Raw genomic sequence first — 19,576 nt, 5'->3', positions numbered from 1 at the left:
GCAAGTAAAGCTAGAATTGCACTGTTAAGGTCTTTACAAGCTCCCATTTCTGTAGAAGGAGCAGCAGGCTGCGTTCCTGCCGCCCGGCTCCCGGCCGCCTGGCTAGCTTATGCCCCGAAATAACAACACACAAACTGTATTCATATAAACACTGCCTGGCCCATTATATCTAGCCTCTTCTTGGCTAACTCTCATATCTTGCTTAACCCATATTTAGTAATCTGTGTAGCACCACGAGATGGTGTCTTACCTAGAAAGATTCAGCATGTCTGACCTGGCGGCTTGCTCCATTGCATCTGACCAGTGAGGAGAGGTATGGCGTCTGGCTCACTTCCCTTCTTCCCAGCATTTTGTTCTGTCTACTCCACCCACCTAAGGGCTGGCCTATCAAATGGGCCAAGGCAGTTTCTTTATTAACCAATGAAATCAACAGATTGACATATGACCTTCCCACATCACATTTCCTCTCCTGTACCAGTTCTTTCTTGTTCATGGTACCCAGAATTGCATTTGAATGTGGATATGAGGCATGTTGAGGCATGTCATGTTGCATAGTTAAAGGATCAAATGCCAGAGCTGGAGGATGATACAGTAGCTTTCTGTAGGATTGGGTTTACTTCCTTCTTGTTTTTCATGGGACTGTTGTTGTGAGGTTGGTGGTGGAAACACATGGTAGAGTTGGGGTGTCCAAGTCATAGGAAAGGTGGAACACAGAATTTTGCAATTGTTTGTTCAGAATAAAAAGGACTTGTGCCTTGGGCTGTTGTAGAAAATTCAGAGACCTGGCCATGTTTTGGTGTATATAACGTGGAAGGTGATACTTGAAAAGACAGTTATGGTCAGGATATGGCTCTCCCAAGGCCAGGTAGGCAGTTTGGTCTTTAGCCTGAGGAATAAACTTCAGCTTCCTGTTCTCATCATTGGGTGGGGTGGAATGAGTAGGGGTGTGTGTGTGAGAGGAACTGCTCTTGCAAACTCTGACACATGTTCTGGAACTATGGACCTTGCAGCACTAGGGAAGGAGCAGAGCAGTCACCTTGCTTATGTCCAAACTTGGTAGTTGTAGATAACCCAGCAGGAATAACTGCCATTGCTGTAAGTGTGTAGTCAGTTGACATAGGGAGGTCTCATCTTTCACTATTTATGTTCCAACGACTATCTGTCACATCTTTTATAAAATACACAATATTTGATACTATTAATGGAAACAAAAATATTGCCAATAGAAGAATGACAAAGCATTTTCACTTAATTTAACACATGACTGTTACTTTATGAGAAAGTAAGGAACTGGGGATGTTACTTCAGTCATACGTGTTTGCTTCATTGGTAATAAACCCACTTGCTATGTTGTGTCTAACATTTATAATCATTTTAAATTTCATTCCTATATCTTAATCCTTTGAACATAATGTAAACAGCAAGCAAAATGAGCACACCTAGTTTTCATGTGGTGCATAACATACAGACATCAAATGAAAACAGCTTGCATTGAGAACCAGTGACAGCTCTCTTACTACCAAAGGTTATAGGGCAGTGTGAGAGGGTAGCTACTGTCTGATTCTCAAACAATCCTCACATTTCTCCTGCTCCCCTTCTTTTGAGACCAAGTATTGGGTGGCCAAAGCTGGTTTTAAATGTTGATCTGCTGCCTCTACTCTTGAGAGCTAAAGATCACAAATGTGAGCTCTTGTGTCTAATCAGAATTTTTTAAATATGTAAAAGGCATATTTTAGAATTGGTGAATTATTAAAAGTTTTTATTATTGTTATTTTTTAAAATGAAAATAAGCAACTTGTAACTTTGAAGTAGCAGGGCAGGCTTATGAGGAAAGGAGGGCTGAGGGTATATTGGCATTTCTTGAGTGCCTGCCTGGAGCTATATACATGGTGAGAAACTAACAGTAAAGAAAGAAATGAGCATATGGCTCCAACCTCTTTTAGAAGGATGCTTACTTTTTCTAAAGGTTGTTTATCATGGAATTTTCATAAATAGCATTTTAAAATATAGTTTAATTATTTACCAAATATGGCTTTGCACATAATTTTTAGTAGCAGGTGAAATATATACTATAGGATACGTCTTTGCTGGTCTCTGGCCATAGAAAGGAAGAACACGTGAAGGATTAGAAGATCAGAGGAAGAAAAAGCTGGAGATTGAGGTTATGCCCTGGTTGACCTTATGGGTTGTCTTTCTTTATTTGTCAGTTCTCCTGCCCTTTTCTCCTCCTCTTTCTCTTCCTCCTTCCTTCATTATTCCTCCTCTTCTTTATTTCCCTCTTATTGAAAATGGATTTTTCTGTCATATGATATATTCTGATTATGGTCTCCCTTACCGCTACTTCCAATTCCTCCCCACCTCCCCTTCTATGCAGATCCACCCCCTTCCTATTTCTTATCTCATTATAACATAAACAGGCTTCTAAGGGATAATATCTATCTGTTTGTCTGTCCATCCATTTACCTATCTACCTACTTACCTATTAAGACTTTATATTATCAGAATAGAACAAAACAAAATAAGCAAACAAAAGAAATGAGCGTAGGAAACAGATACAGATTCAGAGACTGGCTCATTGACATATGCAGGAAACCCAATAAAAACACCAAACTGGAAGCCATAATATAGACACAAAGAACCTGTAGAGTAAAAAGATATTAAAAAAAAATAAGACAGGCAACATCAATCAGGTAAGTGACCCACCTGCCAGTTGAAGGCCCCACTTTCTAGTTCTCAAAGATCCATCCCATAACCCACCATCCCAGCTCATTTCTGAACTCTTGCCTGGTCCTTACCCCAACCCCCATTGACTTCTGCCACTTGGGTGCAGACCCTAGCAATCAAAACAGACTTTAGCTGCTCATGTGCAGACCATACCAATCAGGAAAACAGATCCTCTGCTGCAACAAAGTCCAAGCTCACTTCCAGAATGCCCACTCTCAACTTGGACAGAGACTCTCTTCCCTCCTAGATCAGAGGACATGACAGCTTCCAGAAATCCAGGCCACAAGGACTAGAAAACTGAAGTGTAAACAGAAGCCAATGAACAAAACACCCATCCAGCAAAAAACAAACCCAGAAATAAGGACTAGACCTAAATCACCTCAAACCCATATGCCTAAATGCCAGTATGAAAAGACAATCAATAGCAGGCAGGCCTGAATATTCCAACACAGCTGAAGCACCAGAAAAAGACCTTAAAAACAACTTTATGAAGATCATAGAGGTTCCCAAAGAGGAAATGAAAAAGGTTCTCAAAGAAATCAAGGAAAAAAACAATCAATAAATTAGAAGGAATCAGTGAATCCCTTAAAAAAATGCCAAGAAAGAACAAATAGGTCAAGGAAACTATTCAGGACAGGAAAACTGAAACAGAAACAATAAAGAAAACACGAACAAGCTGGGCAGTGGTGGCACGCGCAGAGGCAGGTAAATCTCCTTGAGTTCAAGGCCAGCCTGGTCTACAGGAGCTAGTTCCAAAGCTTCAGGGAAACCCTGTCTTGAAAAACCAAAGGCAGGGTGTGTGTGTGGGGGGGTGTGGGGGAACCACACAAACTGAGGGAATTATGGAAATTGAAAATCTGGGTATGTGAAAATGAATTACAGAACAAGCATCACCAACAGAATACAAGAGATGGAAGAGAGACTCTTAGGCGTTGAAGATATGGTAGAAGAAATAGATTCATTAGTGAAAGAAAGCATTAAATCTAAAAACCTCCTAACACAAAATATCAGGAAATCTAGGACACTATGAAAAAAAACCAAACCTAAGAATAATAGGAATAGAAGAAAGAAACTCCCAGCTCAAAAACCCAGAAAATATGTTTAAGAAAATTTTTTAATCTAAAGAAGGACATACCAATAAAGGTACAAGAAGCTTACAGACTACCAGATACATTCATCAGAAGAGAAAGTCCCCATGCCACATAATAATCAAAATACTAACAAAGAATATTAAAAGCTGTAAGGGAAAAATGTCAAGTAACATATAAAGCAGAGCTGTTGAAGGCAGATTTTTTTTTTCTTTACCACTAGCCAGTTCCCAAATAACTGACATGGAGACTTAATATAAATTATAAATTCTCAGATGATAACTCAGACTTTTTACTGACTAGTTCTTAGAACTTAACCCATTTCTATTAATCTATGTATTGCCATGTGTCTCATAGCTTTCTTTACCTGTCCCTCTGCATCTCCTGGTACCTGTCCGTGTCTGCCTGGTGACTCCTTTGACTCTCCCCGTCTTCATCCTAGCATTTGCTCTGCCCCCGAAAATCCTGACTAGCTATCAGCCAATCAGCTTTTTATTAACAATGAGAGCAGCACATCTTCACTGTGGACAAAGGATTATTCCACAGCAACTCTATAGAAATCATACCTAACTTCTTAGCAGAGACTCTAAAAGCCAGAAGATCCTTGCAGACACTAATAAACCACAGATGCCAGTCCAGACTACTATACCCTGTAAAAATTTTAGTTACTGTAAATGAAGAACTAAGGTACATAAATCAAATTTAGACAGTATCTGTTCACAAATCTGTTTCTATAAAAGGTACTATAAAGAAAACCCCAACCCAAGGAAGTTAACTGTCCCCAGGAAAATGCAGGCAAAATATAATATCAAACCAGCAAAATCCAAAGATAGGAAATACATATACACACACAAAACATACACACTTCTACCAACAACAACAAAATAACAGGAATTAGCAATCATTGGTCATTAATATCATGTCAATGAATTCAACATACCAATAAAAAGACACCCATTAACAGAATGGGTTCAAAAGATATCCATCTTTCTGCTACATAGAAGAAACAAACCTCAATACCAAAGATAGACATTACCTCTGAGTAATGGGCTGGGAAAAGATTTTCCAAGCAAACATACTAAAGAAACAAACTGATGTAGCTATTCTAGTACCTAGCAAACCAAAATTAATAAAAAGATATAGAGAGGGACATCTCATACTCATCAAAGGGAAATGTACCAGGATGACATCCTAGTTCTGAACATTAATACCCCACATGCAAGGGCACCCATGTTTGTTAAGAAACAATTACGAAAAGCTTAAATCACATATCAAATGCCACTTTTACCATTGAACAGGTTGACCAGACAGAAACTAAACAGAGAAATAATAGTACTAATAGCCATTATGATGTAAATGGGCCTAACAGATATCTACAGAACATTTCACCCAAACACAAAAGAAATATACCTTCTTTTCAGCACTTCATAGAACCTTCTCTAAAATTGACCATATGCTCAGGCACAAAGCAAATTTCAACAGATACAAGAAAATCGGAATAACCCCCTGTGTCTTATCAGACCACCATGCATTAAAGCTGTATTTCAACAACAACAGAAACAAAGGAAAGCCTATAAATACATAGAAACTGAGCATTTCTCAGTCGTATTACTTAGATTGCCACTGGATCAAGGAAGAAATATAGAAAGAAATTAAAGACTTCCTAGAATTCAATGAAAATGAATGTACAACATATCCAAACTTGTGGAACATAGTCAAAGTGATGCTAAGAGGAACGTTCATAGCACTGTGTGCCTTCATAAAGCAATTAGAGTTATCGTACTAGTGACCTATCAGCATACCTGAAAGCTCTGGAACAAAAGGAAGCAAACACACCCAAGAGGAGTAGATGGCAGGAAATAATTGAACTGAGGTCTGAAATAAAAAATAAGTAGAAATAAAGAGAATAATACAAATAATCATTGAAACAGATTTCTTTTTTTTTGAGAAACCAGCAAGGTAGACAAACCCTTATCTAAACTAAGTGAGGAGAAGACAGAATATCCAAATTAACAAACTCAGAAAGGGAAAAATGGATATACCAACAGAATCTGAGGAAATTCAAAGAATCATTAGGTCATACATCAAAAACCTCTACTCCCCCAAATTGGGAAATCTAAAAGAAATGGACTATTTTCTCAACAGATTCCACTTACCAAAGTTAAATCAAGCTCAGATAAACAGTCTAAATAAGCCTATAACCCCCAAGGAAATAGAAGCATTCATTAAAAGTATCCCAACAAGTCATTAAGAATCTGGGAGCTAAGCTAGCTCGATAATGCCACCCTTGACTGAAGAAGAAACCTGAGTAATGTTTGAGAAATTTCAAAATACATCAGGGAGAATCTATAGCTCCTGGCAGACAGGCCCAATGGCACCTACTATTTCTAACTGCACAATGACCCAGTGTACTATTTGAGTGAGATGATCCTGAATTGGCTGCCAACATCTCTGCAGATAAGCTAGTGTCATTGGCGATGTGTTTTGGAAAGTTTACCAAGACCCACAAATTCTGGTTGCATGTTAGAGCCCTCAGATACCTTGCCAAGTACAAAGTGTGGACAAATCCTGGGGTAAAGCAGCCCTTCTTGTGTGGGAACCATGTGTTGAAGTCTGGTCTGGGTCAAATCACTGAAGACACTCTCAGTACCAGGGAGCAGTCGTTCACTCCATGGCAGACATCCTTTGGGTTTCTATCTACTTAAGATTGCAGTAAAGTCGACTCTATGGCAGTTGTGGTGCTTCACCAAGCAGACATTGGGGAGTATGTACTGCGTGAAGAAACATTGACTTAGGGTACTTGTCCTAAGACATTTTTGCTATGTGAGAGGACCAAGCTTTGTTTCCTGTATATGCAGAATACATCATGTTAAATTTTAATAACACTGATATATGCAACTTGGTTTCTTAATCAGTAGAAATGACCCAGAAACAGGGTTTCAGGTCCTCTGGAGGCAAAGGCAAGTGGATCCATGTTTAAGACCTGCTGGGGCTTCTTGGCAAGTTCAAGGCTAGCCTGGGCTACATAGTGAGACTCAGCTGACTCAGGTTTTTGTCCTGCAGTCAATAAGTCCCAAAGAAATCACACAGAGGTCTACATTAATTATAAACTGTTTGTCCTAGTATCTCAGGCTTTTTATTAACTCTTATAACTTATATTAGCCCATAATTCTTGTCTGTGTTAGCCACGTGGCTTGGTACTTTTTTCGGTGAGACAGTCAACATCTTACTTACTCTGCATCTGGGTGATGGCTGCAGACCGAAACTTCCCTTTTTCCAGAATTCTCGTTGCTCTGCCTCTACTTCCTGCCTGGCTATTGGCCAATTAGCATTTACTTAAAATACAAGTGACAGGGTACAGACCATTGTCCCACAGCAAGACTCTGTCTCAAAATCTAAAACAAACAACCCAAAACTTATCAAGTGTTTTGTGAGTAGAGTGTTTCTCTTCAGAAAGAAAAATAGAATCTCCCAACCAAAAAGAGCCCAGGGCCAAATGATTTTAGTGCAGAATTCTACCAAATGTTCAAAGAAGATCTAATGTCAATACTTGCCAAATTATTCTACAAAATAGAAATAGAAGGAACATTGCCAATCACATTTTATGAGGCCATAGTTACTCTCATACCCAAACCACACAAAGACTCAACAAAGACTTACAGATCCATTTCACTTTTGAACATGGAAACAAAAATACCTATTAAAGTACGAACTGTATCCCAGAACACATCAAAAGATCATCTACCCTGATCAAGTCGGCTTAATTCCAGTGATGCAGGTATGATTCAACATGTGAAAATCTGCCCGTGTAATTCACTATATAAACAAACTGAAAGAAAAAAACTCATGTGATCATCTTATTAGACAGTAAAAAAGCCTTTGACAAAATCAGGCACCCTTTTATAATTAATATCCCTGGAGAGACCAGGGATACAAGGGACATATGTAAACATAAAAAAGGTAATTTACAGGAAGCCTATATTTAACATCAAATTAAATGGAAAGGAACTCAAAACAATTAAAATCAGAAACAAGACAAGGTTGTTCACTGTCTCCACATCTATTCAATATAGTACTTGAAGTTCTAGCTAGAGCAATAAGACAATCAAATGAGACCAAGGGGATACAAATTAGAAAGAAAAAAGCCATACTATCGCTATTTGTAGATGATAAGATTACATAAGTGACCCCCAAAATTCTACCAGGGAACTTCTACATCAGTGAAGTGGATAGATAAAAAAATTAACTCAAAATAACCAGTTGCCCTTATATACACAAATGATAAATTATCTGAGAAAGAAATCGGGGCAAAAATGCCTTTTACAATAGCCACCAATAATGTAAAATATCTTGTAACTCGAACCAAGCAAGTGAAAGACCCATATGACAAGAACTTAAAGTCTCTGAAGAAAGAAACTGGAGAAGATCACAGAAGATAGATCTCCCATTGTCATGGATAGGCAGGATTAATATAATAAAAATGGTCATCTTACCAAAAGCAATCTACAGATTCAATGCATTCCCTATCAAAATTCCAACACAATTCTTTACAGACCTTGAAAGAACAGTACTCAACTTCAATGGAAAAACAAAAAAACCAGGACAGCTAAAATAATCCCATACAATAAAAGAACTTCTGGAGGTATCACCATCCCTGAATTCAAACTATACTGTAGAGTAGTAAAAACTGCATGGTATTGGCATAAAAACAGACAAATTGATCAATGGAATTGAGTCTTAAGACCCAGAAGTAAAAAGACACAGCTTTATGGAGACCCAATTTTTGACATGTATTTGGGTTTGTTTCTTTATATCGTGTGTGTGTGTTCTGTATACATTGTATATATTAGCCCTCTATCAGATATGTAGCTGGTAAAATTTTTTTCCTATTCTATAGGCTGCTGCTTTGTCGAAGATGGTGTCCTTTGTAATACAGAAGCTTCTCAGTTTCATGAGGTCCCATTTATTAATTGTGGATCTTCTTAGTGCCTGTGCTAACAGTGTCTGTTCAAAAATTTTTTCTGTGCCAGTGAGTTCAAGACTATACTCAGCTTGCTCTTCTGTCAGGTTCAGTGTATCTGGTTTTATATTGAGATCTCTGATCCATTTGAGGTTGGTGTGTGTGTGTGTGTGTGTGTGTGTGTGTGTGTGTGTGTGTGTAGGGTTATAAGTATGGATCTATTTGAACTCTTTGACATGCAGCCATCCAGTTTGACCAGCACTATTTTATGAAGATATTGATTTTAGTCCACTGTGTATTTTTGTCTTCTTTATCAAAAAATCAGGTATTCATAAGTATGTGGCTTTATAGCTCAGTCTTCATTTTGATTTCATTGAACAAAATGCTATATTTTATGCCAATATTATAGCTCTGTAGTACAATTTGAGTTCAAATATTGTGGTATCTCCATCAATTATTTAGGATTATTTTAGCTATCCTTGTGTGTGTGTGTGTGTGTGTGTGTGTGTGTTTTCATTTGAAGCTGAAAATTGTACTTTCTAAGATTTGTGAAAAAGTTGTTTTGGAATTTTGATGATGATTTTATTGAATCTGTAGATTGTATTTTGGTAGGAGGGCCATTTTGACTGTTGATGTGGGATTCCCCTCTGTATGCTTTGAGTACCATTGGTTTAAGGAAACTGGTTTGGCCGGATAGGGTAGATAGGCGGGGGAAACTAAACTGAATGCCGGGAGGAAGGAGGCCGAGAAAAGAAGCCATGTAGCCCCTCCAGAGACAGACGCTGGAACTTTACCCTGTAAGCCACAACCTTGTGGCGATACACAAATTAATAGAAATGGGTTAAATTAATATGTACGAGCTAGCCGAAAAGAAGCTAAAGCTAATGGGCCAAGCAATGATTAAATTAATAGTTTCTGTGTGATTATTTCGGGGCTGAGCAGCCAGGAACTAACAGCAACCTCTTGCAACAGACTGCATTCATCTTACTGATAGTGAGTGTGGGAGCTCTATCTTCTGATACCTTCTTTAGTTTCTTTCCTAATGCCTTGAAGTTTTTACCATACAAGTTTTTTACTTTCTTGATTATAGTTACCTCAAGATATTTTAATTATTTGAGGTTATTGTGAAAGGTGTTGTTTCCTTTGTTTCTTTTTTGTTATTCATCCTTCCTCTGTTTGTGTTTTCATAGATTTAAGGGATTTATTCACATACTCTTTAAGGACTGTCTTAGAGTTCCTATTGCTTCAATGAAACACTACTAACCAAAAAGCAATTTTGGGAGGATAGGGTTTAGTTGGCTTACATTTCCACACAGCACTGTTTATCATGAAGATCGTCAGGACAGGGGCTCAAACAGGGCAGCAATCTGGAGACAGGAGCTGGTGCAGACTTTGAAGGGGTTTGCTTATGGCTACCTTCACATGGCTTGGTGAGCTTGCTTTCTCATAGAACACAGGACCATGAGCCCTGGAGTGGCATCACCCACAATGGTCTGAGGCCATCACCCCCACCCCCATCCAATCGCTAATTAAGAAAATTCCCTACACGCTGGCCCACAGCTCAGTCATATGGAGGCATTTTTCAATCAGGGTTTCCGGTTTGTTTCAAGTCAGAACAAGGACCTCTATCATTTTTGTAAAGACTATTTTAAGGTCTTTGTCTTGTTTCAGCCATGTTCCATTCCTTAGGACTTCCTGTGGTAGGTTTCTGGGCTCTTGTAGAGACATACTGTCCTGACTGCTATTGATTGTGTTTCTATGCTGGTGTCTAGGCATCTGGGTTTGGGGTGATTGTAATTCAAGGTGCTGATATCTTTATTAGTTAAGTGTTTTGTTTCTTGGTTTTTTTTGCCTTCTCTGGTTCTTCGAGAGTGGTAGCTATGTGCTATCTGATAGAGAATGCTTTGGGGTTCTGATAGGTGTGGCCACTGGGGTTTCAGTGTAGAATGTGCTTCTAGGTATTGGCAGCTTACACTTAGAAATGGGGATGGGGTAGGAGGCAGGGTTCAGGAGGACCACAGGAAGGAGAGAAGCAGGGTCTTCCCCCAGGATCTGCCTAGTCCCCTGGGAATAGGGGTAGAGAGTGAGGAGAGGGCACAGCTCGTAGCCTGCTGCAGAGCCGGGGAGGAGACTGGAGATTGAATTTGAGGAGAGGAGGGAACGTGAAGATCTGACACTAGCCTAACTGCTTGCTGGCTGGCTTGCTTTTTCCTACAGGGTTGGCGGGCAGGTTTCTAGGGATTGCTTTCTGAAGGTGGGAGTGGGATAATGGAAAGAGTGGGAAGGGAGGTTGGAGGAGCTCTTCATGTTTCTAAGGAGTTTTGGGGTGAAGAAAACACTGCTGCCTGGTTTCTGCTCTAGAGCCCAATGCTTTTTGATTGTCTGGGTTCTTTTATGGCAGTCTAGGAACCCGAGGGCTGGGAGAGTTGTGACTATGATTTGCCCGAGAGTACAAAGGTGGATGGGATTTTAAAACTGCATCCACTGAAAACATGGTGTGCTTTAACTTGAGCTACTGACTAGTGTCTCTTCCTTAGCACTTGGAGGGAGAGTTCACTCCTTTTTCCTGATTTCTCAACCATCCCTGCCCGCTCCCCTATTCACACAAGGAATGTTTGTGGGACTATGCTCAAAACTACTCATGGCGTTATTGTCAGGCTTGGACAAGTGGACCCACGTCAGGACCAGTGGTGGACTGATGTGCATGTGTCTTCCAGTGCCACAGCCGCTCTTCCAGGGATGTGGAAAGGCTGTCAGGAAACCATGCTGCATCTTCCTTTCTAAGAGCCATCATTCTTTATCTTTTTTCTTCTGTGTGTCTCAGGCACTTTTAGCAACAAAAGTGTCAAAATGTTTTGTGCAAGTCAACTTGGGATTTAATCTTTCTAGTTCTTTTTCATTCATAGCAGTCCTGCAAGGCAAAATGTCAAGGAATTGTTGAGACTTGTTCATTATTTTAGTTGTTTCTCTTAGTTGCTCTATTTTATTTAATTTTCAGACATGGTCTCTTTGTGTAGTCCTAGAGCTTGCTATATAGACCAGGCTTAACTCAAACCCACAGAGATCCTCCTACCTGTGCCTCCTAAGTGTTGCTGGGACTATTTACTCTTGAATATACTTTCCACAAGCCTTCCTTTCTCCCACTCCACTATCTTCTCTTGTTAAGATGGTTAGCAACTTCAGTCTAGGTGATTAATCTTGTGAGCTGCATTGACCCAACTGTTTGAAGGGGTTGCTCCTTCTGAAACTCCTGCCCTTGACACGCACTCAGGGGCTCACCCTGCTGTAGTCCCTCTAACCTCATGAACTGCAGCTTCTCAGTTTGCTGTATTGATTCCTCCTGTCTTTCTCACTTCTCAGTTTGCTGTATTGATTCCTCCTGTCTTTCTCACTTCCCAGCATCTGAACATCAAAGGCCTAGGCCTTTAGCTTCTTCTCACCTTCTTTGGACACCCATTCCTTTACTGTCCTGTCTAGTCTGATGGCAAAGCATCATCTCCTGATGTCTTGTACACGTCTGTCTCAAAGTCAGGTCCGCCCTAGGACTCATGTATAATCCACAGGCTTGTTAAACATCCCTGCTTACATTTATAATGGGCATCTCAAACTCAGCATGTCCAAATATGGCTCTCAGTTTTGCCCCCAACTCACGCCATGTTCTCTTGAAACCTTTCTTATACAGCAGATTGCAAATTCATCTTCCCAGGGGCTCAGGCCAAAATTGGCATGCGCTCCTTTGTCCCTTTCTGTGCTGCCTACATCTCATCTTTGTTCTCTTCTGTAAATGCATTTAGATGTGACCATTTACCAGCCTTTTAGTACTGCCAGGGTACCCCAGATGCCATCATTTCTAATCCAGTTTATGGGAAAAGCTTTATAGCTTGTCTCTTGGTTTTGCTCTTTCTCCCTTTAGTCAGTTCTCAGCACTGAAGTTGTCATTTCAAGCTAACTTAATACCCCTCTTTCTCCGTTACTCTTTCTTTTCTTACTTCCTGCCTTTGATTTTTTGTTTGCTTTTCATCTTAAAAAAAAAAAGATGAAAACTTCCTAGTTTTCTCCCAGAGAGCTCTTGCCTTCCTCCCCTTGACTGCTCAGTCTCAGGTACCATGACTGTCACTATCCTCCAGGAATTCTCAGAGGGCCTACACTTGAGTTGTCTTTTTGCTTTCCACTTTTAGGATTCAAGTCCCTGCCTCTCACCATCACCTTATTTATATGATTTTCCTTCTTCCTAAGACCTCTTGACTGAACTATACAACTAGGAAATTTTTGCTATTCTACTTCATATTTTATTTTTTCAGTATGAATCATTTAATGTTTTATTATCTTAATTATCATGTCTTTTTTTTTTCTTCTGGCTTCTCTACGCACTATGAAGGTTAGGGTACCAACATCTTTGTTCACAGATATATGGTGGTATACATCATAGAACTTCTGGTGCTTGTTGAATGAATGAATGAATGAATGAATATGAATGGCAAATCAAGACAGTAGGCAGAATGATGGAGGCCACTCCCAGTGAGGACCAAGACAAAGGTAAATATTGATTGGGAGTCATTTGTTCTGTTGACAGTAGAGGGTGGCTGAGGAAGATGGGTGAGGTAAGGCACTTTGAACATAATTTGAAGTGTTACATTGTGATCTCTAGAAAGCTGCGAGGAAGTAAATTTTCTTTCCAGTGAAGCAAGAGTTCCTTTTGAGCAGGGTAATGCTCATACTTTTGGAAGTTGCATGAAGGTAGATTTTTTTTTCATCTCTGATATTGTTTCGGGAGAGGAGAGCATTGATGCAGACACTTAAAAAGTTACATGCAGAGCTGTTGATCCTGCTGCTGGGTCCACACTGGTCTTTAACCTTCTTGATTAGCCAGTATTGTTTCTCATTGCATGGCTGACTCTGGATTCTCAGAAGTATCATGTTCTAATGGAGCAATTTCATAAGATTGTCATACTCAGTAAGATTTTTAGATTGCTCAATATAAAGAGCAATCATTTAAGCTGAAATACTTTGAGGAATGATGTAGAATGTGGGATTAATGCCATATGAAAATATTTTATGAATTATGACTTCTGGATGTAGGTGTAGCTAAAGCCTTACCGATTGTAAATGTCACTGTTTTAAAACCCTTGATTTGAGATGTGTGGTGGTGCATGCCTTTAATCCCAGCACTCAGGAGACAGAGGCAGGTGGATGTCTGTGAGTTTAAGGCCAGCCTGGGAGTTCCCGGACAACCAGGGCTGTTACAGAGAGGAACCCTGCTTGAAAAACAACAACATCAAAACAAAAAACAAACAAAAACCAAAACCAAACATTTGGACAGTTTGATTATTGAGCTGGAGGAATCCTCTCATTCACAGATATATCACAGAGTGTTTAAAGCCCCAGCACATTTCCAGACACCAAAACAATGATATGGCTTAAGAATTCTATTCTTAGACTCTTGTTATTCTAACTGGGTCACTTTGTATCTGATGAACTCTTAACATGTTTCTGCTGTTTAAATAACTAAGTCACTGATAGATTGAGATAAAGTAGAATTCTGAATTCTACTGCATTATTTTCTAAGATACTGGCTAAAAGTGACAGCTTTATTATTATTAATTATTATTATTATTACTATGTATTCTCTCATATATTACATCTGCTCCCAGATTACATGATCCTCTCCCCTGCCTCCCCTCTCCTCTATTTCCCTCCAGAAAAGAGCAAGTCTCCCAGGGATATCAAGCAAACATGGCATGATAACTTTTGTTGTATGTATTATAAAGGTATTAAATAAATTGATATTTTTCTAATTGTGAAATAACGCATGCTAATAAGAAATAATTTGAAAAATAAAATGGATAACTTTACCATCTTATGATAGAATTTTTTGGTGGATAATTTTTGGCAAGCAATAAAGGGATAGTATTGTTTAGTGTAAAGTGTACTTTGTTATTTGTTATTAGGTAGTGAACATTTAAAATATTCTTCCAAAGAAAATTTTTAACATAAACCTAATTTGTGTGTGTGTATGAGCTCAGGTATCTTATTCTTTGGCAGGAAGACTTGTAATTTCTCTCATGTAATTAGGCAATAGTTGTTTTAGAGGCACTTAGCTCGTGCTCTGGTCTGTGTGAGATAGAGAAGCAGTGTCTTTCAGGGAATAAAAGCTCTGGCATTACTTGGTAATGAAAGGAAGTTTCTTGTCAGTCTGGAAATATGCCAAAATAACGAGACTCTGCTGGATTCGTTTATCTGGGAATGTACACTACAGTACTTGGAGGCATTTTTAGTGTACCTGGCAGTTTGGATTGGACCTGTTCCTGCAGCCATTGGTGTGTTCTGTTCCTTCCCTACTCCCATCTAGACCACTGCCTCATAGGTCAGAGCTGCACATTGCATCTACACTATTGCAGTGTTCCCTTGAGCTCCAGAACTCAGGACTTCATGAGGAAGTCGTTTTTGAGATTGTAGACCTGGATTACAGTGGATCAAGTGGGCTCCAAGATGCTCTTTTGATGTTTATAATTTCTCCTGTTTCCTCCTAGCTAGATACTTAGTTTGCATTGCTTTGTTGTTTTGCTTTATTGTTATTTTGTGAACGAACAGACATCTAATTTTAAAACATGAGGTGAAGAAATGGTAAAAGCAGAGGAATGAAATAGATCAAGTGATGGGTTAAAATGCCGGGGCTATGATCCTTAATGTATTTCTCCCTTTGATTGTCCTCACTTGAAAGAATGCTTCTTCCTTCCTATTGTCAAGTACTACCTGCTGTCAGTTGGAGAGGGACTAAGTCAAGCAACTTGTCAAAGACCTTCTAAGCTCCCTTCATATGGTTAGCAGAAACAGAACTGGGTTTTCATTTCTTCTTTCATTCAACAGGAGTCCCTTTCATGTTTGAAAATTGAAAACGTGTGTTCTTCAGTGTGGAGCGAGGCTGTGTGTGCCCTCTGGCACACCTGGTTCTAATTTCCTGACTTGAAAGCACAGCCCATCAAAAGGAGCAGAAAAACAATTTCTTTCTGACACGCTGCTTCGTGGCCCTTACTGGACTGGTGGACGTGGTGGCTTAGCCTTCGTGGTTCATCTCTACAAGGTTCTTGTTAGAGACAGAATTTCATTCAGTACAACCAGTGCCTTTTATAGCACAGGGCCATTTATGGTATTGTTTTGTTGTGGTAGTGCAAGATCTTTTTAGTTCAGGAATTTACTTAAAATAAGTTGCACTTAAAAAAATTCACCGAAAAACTCTTTAAAAAATTTAAATACTAAATTTAGCTAGTGCTATATGTTGAACTGCTGTATTTGTAAGCTAGTCAGTGAGCTGATTGGCCAGGAGTTAGGCTTGGCTGAGCATGTTTGAATTCCACAGTGGTGTTTAACATAAGTCAAATATTTCCAGTATGTTACTTTAGACTTCTCTGTACTTTGTACTCTTGCCAGTTTAAATGACTGTGAGGCACAATGTGTTGACTTTGAGTTTTGTAAATTGATAATTTGTTGCCGTGAAATCTGTACATGGTATAACTCATCAGTTTTTGAAGGTACCTGTATGTCTGATGTTGGCAATATGTTATAAGAAGTTGATGTCTGTAGTTTTCAGATGCCTAGTGTATGGGTCCTGGATTTGATTTTCCTGTTTTTAAGTTCTTTGGGGTAGCCATCTTTTTAGTTTGTTTTGATTTTATTTTTTGAGACAAATTCCACTATGTAGTATATGTTGGCTTTGACCTTGGGGTCCTCCTGCCTCACTCTCCTTATGCTGGCATTGCATGTAGTGTGCCATAATAGCCTGCCTTGGAACAAAATATTAAAGTGTTGAAAATGTAATTTATTATTCATTTATCTTATGTGGGGGGGGCACACATTACAGCATGTGTGTGGAGGGCAGAGGACACCTGTCGGAGCTGGTTCTCTCCTACTTAGTGGGTCCTGGGGAACAAACTCATCTTGTCAGTATTGGTGGCAGCTGCCTCTACCTCACTGATCCATCTCTCTGGGCTTATTTATTATTGTCATATGACACACATATATGATGTGTGTGAGTGTATGTGTATTCTGGAGTCAGATATTTCTTACTACCATGGACTATAGGGATTGAACTCATGTTGTCAGGCATGTGATGCAAGTTCTTTTATCTGCTGAGCCACCTCAGGGATGGTAGTCTTAATTATATGTTCTCCTAACAGTTTCTTCACTATTTTTAACTTTAACATTATTTCTTCTCAAACTTAAATATGTATGAGTCACCTGGAGGTCTTATTTAAGACATAGAATATGATCTGACAAGTCTGATGAGTCCTGGGATATTTCTCATTTCTTAAGCTTTCAGATGACGCTAGTGACACTTCAGTGGCAGAGTGGTCCTCCCAACTGTGCCTTTCCTACAGTATGCATCGTATATGACTTACCACTCCGTCTGTTTCCTCATTGTCTTTAATGGTGGTGAACGTTAGATGTAACTGTAGGGTATTCCTGGGAGCATTAGATAAACACTTTAACAGCCTACAATTTGATCTAGAGTAGCATAAAACTCCTGAAAGAGGCTGATTGTGCTAAAGTATTCATATGGTTGTTTATCAAGTCTTGTAGAATACACCCAGCCTTGTACATTAACAAGACTCTTGTAAATGAAACTGGATAAGACAAACTGTGGGTTCTACGAGGTCCTAAGAGATGAGTTAGAAATACAGAATGATAATTCAAATGTCTTTTAAATAATAAACCACCTCTTTGCAGGAAGGCTGTTGATTGAATGAAAAGATTCACCAGTGAACTGGAGAAAAATTGGGTCCATGTAAATATAAAATGTCAGGAGAGCTGGCATTTTTATCACCTTTATATTGATATGTGTCCTAGTTTTCATTAGTAAATAATATTGTGATCTAGCCTACTGTACAGCAAGCCATGACCAACAGTTTCCTCGTACTTTCAGAATTTGTTCATATCTGCTAGAGTCCATTTATTCGCACATTGTACTGGTTTCTATATATTAAAATGTCTGCAGTAAGTGTTGAAAACATAGTAGAAAGCATAAATATTTACTTATAACTCCCCCAAGATGGTTTTTAGCTCTGTGTGTTCTACTTTGAATATGACTGTTTGGGGAGCATATTGTGCTGAGTCACTGCAGATTCACAGTGAGACTTGAGTTTTAATCATAATGTAAGGAGTGGATCGGAAGAAATGCATATATACCTGTTCCAGGACATCTTATCTCATGGAACAGAGACATGTAGGTGTGTGCTAATCATTACTGACAGTCCTTTGACAATTTCATGCATGTACATAATATATTTTTTCTTTTTTATTGTTTTTTAAAATTAATTTGTTTTTTCGAGACAGGATTTCTCTGTAAATTTGGAGCCTGACCTGGAGCTAGCTCTGGTAGACCAGGCTGGCCCTGAACTCACAGAGATCCGCCTGCCTCTGCCTCCTGAGTGCTGGAACTAAAGGCATGCGCTGCCACCACCACTCAGCTTACTGTTTTTTTTTTATTAAACTATGTATTTTTCTCCACTCTCCTTACTTCTTCTCTCCTCCCCATGGTCCCTATACTCCCAGTTTACTCAGGAGATCTTGTCTTTTTCTACTTCCCATCCATGTACATAATATATTGTTATTTTCAGCCCCATTACCTGACTCCCCTCTCCATAAACTCCTTTTTTGTTTTATGTATTTTTATTTGCCTAAGTTTTTTTTTTAATCTACTTTGATTTTATTTTACATTTTAGGATCAGTTTCTTTGTTGTAGCTTTTTTTTTTTTTTTGATTTTTCGAGACTGGGGTTTTCCGTAGTTTTTGGTTCCTGTCCTGGAACTAGCTCTTGTAGACCAGGCTGGCCTCGAACTCACAGAGATCCGCCTGCCTCTGCCTCCCGAGTGCTGGGATCAAAGGCGTGTGCCACCACCGCCCGGCTTGTTGTAGCTTTTTTTGTGTCAGAATTATAATCAGTTTCAATCTGGAGTTAGTATAAGGAATACGGTTCTGGACTTTGCACAGTACAACCTTTGCAGACTTCAATCTGCCCTCGTCCTTATGCTCATAGGCAATGCTCAGCCACTCACAGCCTCTCTTTCTGCTCCATTTTATCCACTGTTAAAGTCTGGTTAAAATGTCAAGAGATTAGAAAATAAGTAATGTATGTAGCCTTTTCTGTTTCCTTCTTTATTTCTCCTTTTCTGTTTTCCTCTCTCCACTCCTCCCTCACTCTCTTTTCTTCAGCCCGGTCTGTCTTACTCTGCTCAGTTCCAAAATTTATTCTGCTTAAGGTTGGTGGTGCCATGGTATTGCACATACACAATTTTTGTCCTGTTCTTTGACACAAGACCTCAGAGAGTCTTGAGGAAGGGGATGGTGGGTTGAAAGTATAGATGCTTCTAAGTAAATATTTGCTGAATTGTATTCAGTAATTCTTTGTGTATTTTGGAGAACTGTCAAACACAGATTCTGATTGACAAATGAATTACTTGCTTCACACTAAAAAACCAGAGTTAGTGCTCTATTTGTTTCATGCATTTTGATATTTATATACAAGCTTTCCTTTTATGTAGAGAACTGTTTAAAATTGGTTTAATTTTCATAAAATATACTATTCTCTTCAAATCTTCCCTCACTGATTCCCGAGTTAAGATGGTGTGACATAGTCTTTTCATTTTACAGTATTTGGAGTGTGTTAACTATTTCAGTAGAAATTGTTATACAAATCTTGATGTTTTGATAATTGCCTGAGTTAGTGAGGTGTGATATGACTGCTGGGATACTGGTCCAGCTCCTTTCAGCAGTGTGCTCATGGGAGCCAGCTGTTGGGGCTCCACTG

General features: G+C 39.2%; 1 protein-coding gene and 1 pseudogene across 6 annotated transcripts in view; both read left to right on the top strand.

Annotated features, from left to right (window-relative positions):
* The window catches only part of Tasp1 (taspase 1), a 222,667-nt gene that overhangs the window by 120,426 nt on the left and 82,665 nt on the right, over positions 1-19,576 (top strand). The window lies entirely within an intron of this gene.
* On the top strand, positions 6,091-6,607 carry LOC142845086 (60S ribosome subunit biogenesis protein NIP7 homolog pseudogene; annotated as a pseudogene).

The sequence above is a fragment of the Microtus pennsylvanicus genome, chromosome 2 (assembly GCF_037038515.1).
Source record: "Microtus pennsylvanicus isolate mMicPen1 chromosome 2, mMicPen1.hap1, whole genome shotgun sequence".
Classification (NCBI taxonomy): Eukaryota; Metazoa; Chordata; class Mammalia; order Rodentia; family Cricetidae; genus Microtus; species Microtus pennsylvanicus.
This window is presented reverse-complemented; position numbering and strand designations above follow the sequence as displayed.